Source organism: Carlito syrichta, unplaced genomic scaffold (genome assembly GCF_000164805.1).
Source record: "Carlito syrichta isolate Samal-C Ts95f unplaced genomic scaffold, Tarsius_syrichta-2.0.1 Scaffold304646, whole genome shotgun sequence".
Lineage (NCBI taxonomy): Eukaryota > Metazoa > Chordata > Mammalia > Primates > Tarsiidae > Carlito > Carlito syrichta.
In genome coordinates this window covers 616,013-625,012 of record NW_007248742.1, presented here as the reverse complement: position 1 = coordinate 625,012, position 9,000 = coordinate 616,013, and positions in this window count along the sequence as shown.

Here is a 9,000-nt window from a genome sequence, read left to right as displayed (position 1 = left end):
CAGAGTGAGACTCCAACTCAAAAAACAAAAAGAAAGAGGCCCCATGTGATGATTCATGCCTGTAATCTCAGCACTTTGTGAGGCTGCAACAGGAGGATTGCTTGAGTCCAGGAGTTCGAGATCTCCCTGGACAACAAAGGGAGACCTTGTCTGTGCAAAAAATTTAAAAATTAGCCAGGCATGGTAGCACTTGTCAGAGTCCCAACTACTGGGGAGATTGAGGTGGGAGGATCGCCTGAGCCCAGGAGGTTGAGGCTGCAGTGAACCGCGATTGTTCTACTGCACTCCAGCTTGGGTAACAGGTGACAGAGTGAGAACCTGACTTAATAAATAAATTAAAATAGAACAAAAAGGAAGAGATGTAAGAGCTTTCCTATCATGTAAGCATAGCAATAAGGTGGCCATCTGCAAACCAGGAAGAGAATCCTCATCAGACACCAAATCTGCCAACGCCTTTATCTTGGACTTGTCAACCTCCAGAACTGTGAGAAATAAATTTCTATTGTTTTAAAGACAAAAACAAAATGTCAGTTAATACACAATTCGAGATCAACCCAGGTAGAAATGTAGCATGTTCAAATTATTATGGTCCAAGGAATCTAAATAAATGTAAGCTTGACCCAGTGAATTATTAGATGCTTCATTGAATTAAGGGTTGACTTTAACATTAGAACTTACAAACAAAGAAACCTCAAAATACCCATTTTATACAACTGACATAGTTAAACATTTCTTCATGAAAAATGTCTGAATGAATTGTAGGAATATATTTCATCTGCAGAAAAGTAGCTGTTCACTCCCAGGCATACACCAAAACCCTACCAGGTTTGACATTCTTACAATAACAGCATGAAAAAACAAAATAAACAAACAAACAAAAAAAAACAAAGTATGATCAGAATATTTCTAAAAACTTTTCCTAGAGGGCTTCTAGTAGTAATAGTCATGAATCTAGCACAAAGACTATTATAGTGGACTTTAACACCTGAGCACTATCTGGCAAATAAATTCTTAACACCTCAGCTAAATCAGTCACACATATAAGTTGCAAGTCTGCTTCCTGGAGCAGAGAACAGGGGGAAGAAAAGAAAAAATAAATCTGGAAGGGCAAACACAAGAGTCCTGTCACAATGCCCACCTAACACCACAAACAAAATTCATTCCAAGTTTATTATCAATATAAGTTTGAAAAGTATGCGTACAATAACATAAGAGAGTATCTTCAATACCTTATGCATGAACATATTTTAACAACCAATTAAAAAGAAATAGATTGAAAATTGGACTCTATTAAAATTAAGAATTTCTATTCACAAAAGACACTATAAATTTTTATGAGACACTGGATTTTTTTTTCTTTAAAAAACTTTTTTTAATTTTAAAGATGTGGGGTACAACTCAGGGTTAGGTATATAAATGTTCATTAAGCAGGTACCCTTGTTGATGAGGTGTGGCCCCCCCTTCCCCAGGCAGAATCCCACTACTGCCAATTCCGCTTTCCCATTCCCCTCCTGGCAGTGTCCAGCTACTGCCAATCCTTTTCTTATAGTATTACAATAATTGTTCAAGGTCCACTTATGAGTGAGAACATGTGGCACTCAGTTCTTTGTTTCGTGAAAGATAACTCAGTATTATATGCTTTAAGTCTATCCAGGTTGCTGTGAAGTTCATGATTTTGTTCTTCTTTATGGCTGCATAATATCCATCAAGTATACTTACTACATTTTTTTAATCCAGTCCTCTCTTGATGGGCAGCACAGCTGGTTTGATGTTCTTGCTACTGTGAACAATGCTGTGATAAATATACAACTATAAGAACCTTAGAAAATGAAGGAGACTCCCTTATGGAAATTGGAACTGGCAACAAATTCCTGATCAAAACCCCAAGCGCCCATGCCATAAGAGATAAGATAGACAAGTGGGACCTCATCAAACTGACAAGCTTCTGCAAAGCCAAAGAAATCATCAAGAGAATGGGGAGACAGTCCACAAACTAAGAAAAAATATTTTCCAACTATATTTCTGACAAAGGCCTAGAATCTAGGATCTACAAGGAACCAAAATATGCTGAAAAGAAAAAAGCAAACAGCCTATTACAAAGTGGGCAAAAGATATGAAGAGTTCTCAAAAGAAGACATACAAGCAGCCAACAGATACATGAAAAAATGCTCAGGCTCACTAGTCACCAAAGAAATGTAAATTAAAAACACTGAGATACCACCTAACTCCAGTCAGGATGGCCATCATCAATAACTCAAAAAACAACGGACACTGGAGAGGACGCGGCAAAAAGGGAGCACTTCTACACTGTTGGTGGGAGTGTAAACTAGTATAGCCTCTGTGGAAATCAGTGTGGCAATTCTTAAAATATCTAAAAATCGACCTTCCATATGACCCCGCAATCCCCCTACTGGGAATAAACCTGAGAGACACTGTTAAGAGAGTGAAAAAATCAAATTTCAGAGTAGAAGATAGTTGCAACACATTTAGTTGACAAAGGCACATATCCAAAATACATAAACATCACTCCTAAAAATCAATTTTAAAAAATATAACCCAATAGAGAAATGTGTAAGAAAGTTGAACAAGCATTTTATAAAAGGATATCAAAAAGATAATCAGTGAAACATACAAAGTAATAAACTTTTTTTGAGTAATCAGAATAAATACAAATTAAAACAAATAGATACCACCATATGCTTATCAGAAAGCCTAAATGTAAAGAGAGTTAAAATGCTAAACACTGGTGAGGATGTGGCACAGTGGAAATTCTCACACAGTGCTTAGTGGTTAAATTGTGGACACTCTAGGAAGCCATTTGTCAGCATCTACTAAATGTAGGCATAAGCACACCTTATAACCCACCAGTTTCACTTGTTATAAATCTCACAGAGAAAGCTGTACATATTTTCACCAAAAGAACAAGAATGTTCACAGCAACTCTGTATTTGGCATCACCTCAACCTAGAAACAACCTAAACGCACACCAATAGCAGAACTAACAAATAAGTTGTGGTATATTTATATACACCATATATTCTGTGGAATAGTATATAATAAATGAGAATGCATAAGTAAGTGCCACACAGAAAAAAGCCAGTACAGAATAATATATATTGTGTGATTCTGTTTACATAAACTTCAAAAACAGTTTAACTGTGGTGTTAAAAAGTAAAGACAGTGGTTAGTTTTAGGAAGGAAGAAGGGAGTTGTGACAGGAGACAGAAGGGAGGCTTCTGGATTCCTGGTTATGTTGTTTCTGGACCAGATAGTGGTTACATGAATGTATTCATTTTTGTGATAATTCAAGATTTGTGCACTATTAAAAGTCATATTTCAATGAACACATTTAATAAATTAATGGGGTTTTCCTTCTTAAAGACCTTTGTAATATGACAGTATCTCACAAAGACCCTATTACTATCTCTTAATGCAAGTTATAATCTCAAGAAACATCCAACTGGGCAAGAGACATGAGCTTGAATAATTGTGTAGCCTAGGGCAAGTCATAACTTCCCTGAAGTTTCCTCAACTGGAAGATAAAAACACTGAGAGTTTGTATTTTCCAAGGCTTTTCCAGCTCTAAAATTCTATTATTCATAGTCACATAAATTATGGCTTGCAAATTGACCTTCCATCTGACCCAGCAAACCCTCTTCTAGGAATATACCCAGAGGAACTCAAATCATCCTACAAAAAAGATACCTGCATACACATGTTTATTATAGCTCTATTCACAATAGCAAAATCACAGACTCAACTGCGCTGCCTATCGAAAGCAGACTGGATTTTTAAAATATACACAATGGAATATTAAGCAGCCATAAAGGATACAATTTTGAACTTCACAGCAATTTGGATGGATTTAGGGTTTATAATACTCAGTGATCTATCACAGAAACAAAGAACTGCGTACCACATGTTCTCACTCATAAACAGATCCTACACAATAATCAGTAAATACTATAAGAAAGGGATTGGCAGTAAAGGGACACTGCCGGGGTTGGAGGGGGCATACTTCATCAATAAGGGTACCTGATCTCAAACCAGGCGAAGTGGGGACCAAAGTCAGGCCCAAACTTTACCTGTACAATGACCATTTGTATACCTAATCCTGAATTGTATCCCACATCTTTTAAGTGAATGAATGGATGAATGAATGAATAGATAAATAAATAAATAAATTCTCGCTTGTTGCTTTCATTTCTATAAGAACAGTAAGGAAGCCTGACTGTCACTCTACACATGAAGCATTTCCTGGAGGTGTTTTTACATATTAATTGCAAGATGCGTGACATTGTTACCAAAAGTCTTCACTTTAACTTACTGAGTATTAACTTTTTGACTAATGCAATAGGAGGAGGATTCTTATAGGAGGTACTAAGTAGAATGACAAAATACTCATTCTTAAGGTGAAACATTGATGTGGTTACAGTTCACAGGTGGTCTTTCATAGAGTACAGTGATTACCATCAATAATGTTTGTTTCTCTTTCAGAAACAGAAAAAAAAATGCCTATTAGTCGATATCTCCATGATCTGTTGTTACTGATCCTCTCTGCCATGCTTGCAAGATTTGTTCTCTCTTCTACCATTTGTAATAACATATAATAATTGTACCAACCCTAAGAAATGACTAAGAAATTATTTTTAAAAATTTTTCTTTAATAGAAGAAAAAATTATATACAAAATTATACAAATCAAAGTTTTTAGACCACAGCATTTTGGGAGGCTGAGGCAGAAGGATCACTTAAGGCCAGGAATTCGAGACCAGCCTGGGCAACATAATAGGACCCTGTCTCTAGAAAATAATAAAAATAAATAAATTAGGTGGCACATACCTGTAGTCTCAGCTACTTGGTAGGTTGAGGCGGGAGAATTGCAAGAATCCAGGCGTTCAAGGCTGCAGTGAGCTATGCAGTGAGAATTTTTTTTTTTTTAACAGTACCCCACTAAGACACTAACAGGTAAAAAGACAAACAAGAAATTCACAAGTGGAATATACCTGGAGAAACTCAAATCATTCTACAAAAAAGATACCTGCACATGCATGTTTATTGCAGCACTATTCACAGTAGTAAAAATATGGAACCAATTGTGCTGCCCATTGAAAGTGGATTTAAAAAGTGTGGTACATATACATGATAGAATATTACCCAGTCAAAAAGGACAAAATTATGGATTTCACAGCAATTTGGATGGATTTAAGAGTCTATCATACTCAGTGATCTATCACAGAAACAAACACATGTTCTCATTCCAAATGGACCCTGAACATTTATCATACTACATTGAAAGGGATTGGCAGTAGCGGGAAACTGCCAGGGGAAGGAGGGAAAAGGGGAGCACATAACATCAATAAGGATACCTGATCCCAAAGCAGACAAGGTGAGGACCAATGGGAGGCCCAAACTTCACCTGTACCCTGACCACTTATATACCTAATCCTGAATTGTTCCCCATGTCTTCAAAATAAAAAAGTATTAAATCTCACTAATAATTAAAAACATTTTAAAGGAGTTATCATTTGTTCCACATAAAATTAGTAAATAGTTTTAATCGTTGGCAGGTATATATTGAAATTGCCACTGTCACACATTGCTCAGCAGAGTTTAAAACCACATAAATCTTTAGAATAATGATTTGGAAATGTGTATCAAAGAACTTTAAAAGCTTCATAACCTTTAATTAATAATACTACTTCCGCCTGGGCAACTTGGCGAGACCTCATCTCCACAATAAATCAAAAATGAGCCGGGTGCGGTAGCGCGCGCCTGTAGTTCCAGCTACTCAGAAGGCTAAGGCGGAAGAATCGCAAAGAGCCCACCAGGTCGAGGCTATGGTGGCCGGGAGCGGCCACTGCACTCCGGTCTGGGTGACAGAGTGAGACTCCAACTCAAAAAAAAAAAAATCTACTTCCAAAAATCTGAGAAAAAATTCAAAATAAAAATGTGTCATGCATAAAAATGTTTCATTTATACTATCGAAAAACAAAAAAAATCGATCTCACTTATGCATAGAATCAAATACAGTTGAACTCTTAGAAGCAGAAAGTAGAATGATGGTTACCAGTGGCTGGGAACAGTAGACAAGGATAAGATGGGGATTGTTGATCAGAGTACAATGTTTTAGATAGATAGGAGGAATAGGTCTTGAGATCTATTGTACAGTAGGGAGATTAAAGTTAATAATAATGTATTGCACGTTTTAAATTAACTAAAAGTAAATTTCAGATGCCTCACCATAAAAGCCAATAAGTAAGAGAGGTGATGGATATGTTGATTAGTTTGATTTAATCATTCCATATTACATACAAACATCAAAATATCACATCATACTCTATAAATGTATACAGCTATGATTTGTAAGTCAGAAGTAATATTAATAATACTTTTATCCAGCTGGCGCGGTGGCTAATGTCTGAGACAGGAGAAAATTTGAGCTCAGAAGTTCGAGACCAGCCTGGGCAAATAGTGAGACCTCATCTTTACAAAAATATATAAAAATTAGTTGGGTGTGGTGGCACGTACCAGTAGTCTCAGCTACTCAGAAGGCTGAGGTGGAAGGATCACTTGAGCCCAGGAGTTTGAGACTGTGGTAAGCCAGGATCGTACCACTGCCTTCCAGCTTTGGAGACAGGGTGAGACCCTGCCTCAAAAGAGAAATAAATAAATAATAAAATGTATTGGCAAGGAAGGCAGCAGTATACTTAAGAAAAGTTAAAAATTAAAAACCGTGAAAACATATAAATACAAATAACTTAATTCCAACAAAGAATTAAATAAATTATCATACATATATTTATTTTTAAATCAATATTTATTTTAATTTAAAAGAATATGATCTATCATACAATCTGAACAGTTTAAAAGATAGAAGAGAGGTTGAGAAAACAGTGGAAAAAATAACATTTATAAAGTTGTGAAAATATACACATTTAATGTCAGTTGAACCAAAAATAGGGATATGGCATATTGGTAGAATTAGTGAAGGGGAAGAGTGTGTCTTTGTCTGTGTGTTTAGTATGTGGGAAGTGGAAAGTGGGTTTGGACAAGGAATAAAACTGATAAACCATCATTCATGAAAGTCAACAAAGTTTCTAAAATTGAAAAAAAAAATCAAGAAATAGCAAAATAAGTATGCTGCTTTTACAAATTTACTTATATTCTAGAAGAAAAAGAAACAGTTAAAAGACTTGAAGACAGTTGCTAGAGAAGTGAGCTGTGGAACAGGGACTGCAGTAGATTCTGACTGCACAAATTGTAAATGCAAATTACCTCATGAAAAGTAAGAATTAAGTAAAAATGCAAAAGACTGCCAATAAATATACCAAAGTATTACAGATGTTTTCTTTAGGAAGTTAGTGAGTTTTTTTCTATTATTTTGTAGTCTCACATCTTCTATGATAACCATGTTTTTAAAATGAAAGGATAAAGAAAGGATGGTTCATTTGTTTGTCTTAACATTTGTATGTTTTACATTTCACATTGGTTTTACTTATTATATCTCACTTAATCCTCATAACAATCCTGTTGTTATGATATTATAATCCCATATTTTATGGAGGAAAAGATAAGAATTGATGAAACACATAAGGGCACTTTTTTTTTTTACATTATGAGAAGAACTGATAATTAAAAAAAAAAAGAAAGATATGGATGAGTGAGAAGAAAACCAGCATTAGTGTTAAAGGTAAAATGGAGACTTGTGTACTCAGATTGCAAAGTGTGGGGAAAAAAGTGTAACATCCTAAAAAGGCCAGTATAATTGGAAATGTCACTTAATCCAAACCTATAACATTACCTTGTATGTACATAACTAGATGTAATAAATGTAATTTGTGTACATGATTAATTATTGATTTAATAAGGTTTCTACATGGGCTTATGGAATATTTATTCAAACAGCTAAACCGGATTCCTTTGCAGACCCACTAACACAAGGTAAGAGGGAAGGCTTTCCTGGCAATATGGGTAATTCGAAAAATCAGTATAGTGAACATGTTGTGAGTGATTCCTGTGAAAGAAAAATGAACTTTAAAAAAATACAGGCTCAGACACTGCCAGGGGAAGTAGAAGGGGCATAACATCACTAAGGGTGTTTGATCCTAAACCCGGGGAAGTGAGGACCAGTGGAAGGCCCGCACGTAGACCACTTATGTACCTAATCCTGACTTGTACTCCGCATCTTTAAAATAAAATAAAGATAAAAGAAAGAAAAAAATACAGGCTCAAAAGTATAGATCTGATTTAGCTGATGTGTACATTAAAAGTCTAAACTTCACCATGTCATAGTATATTCATGTAATAAAACTGTATAGGTATCCCTCTGAATCCATAAAAAAGAAAAAAAAAACCACTATAGGTCGGTAGACTTTAGACTTTGAATTTTTTATTTAATTCTTAGGATGACAAATTATTCAAATCAAATATGAAATTAAATCAAATTAAACAAAAATATTTTATAAGCTTTGTTTATTATCTCTACCCATTGATATCTATTCTTTTAAAGCTGAGATGGAATGCTGTCTCCTAGAAGTAAGTCACTTGCTCTAAACTGGAGATGAATGAATGATTTCCTCCTCCACTTTAATCCTGCTGGAATATTTGTCATAATGTATCATAAATAATCCTACTAGATAATGAGCCTCAAGAGGGCAAAGGTTGTAGATTATTCGTACCAAATAAAATGCCTGACTTCAAAATAGATCCTAGAAAACATTTGAGGTTTTAGTTAATATTGAGCTATCTAAAGAAGATAATTCACAAATCCAATGGAAAGGTAGAGTCTATCAAATTTAGTGTAACTCCTCTAACTTCTTTCTTTTAGGATCCATCACTAAAGGCATAGAATAATTCAAATGCTACTTCCACCATTACGTTTCTTCTCATTTTCAGGTCACACATACCTCTTCCCTTCTCTGTTCTTCTAAGCACTTTTTACCTCTATCAAAGCCTTCATCCATTCTCTCTCTCTTTCTCTCTCTCTCCCTTTGTTTAA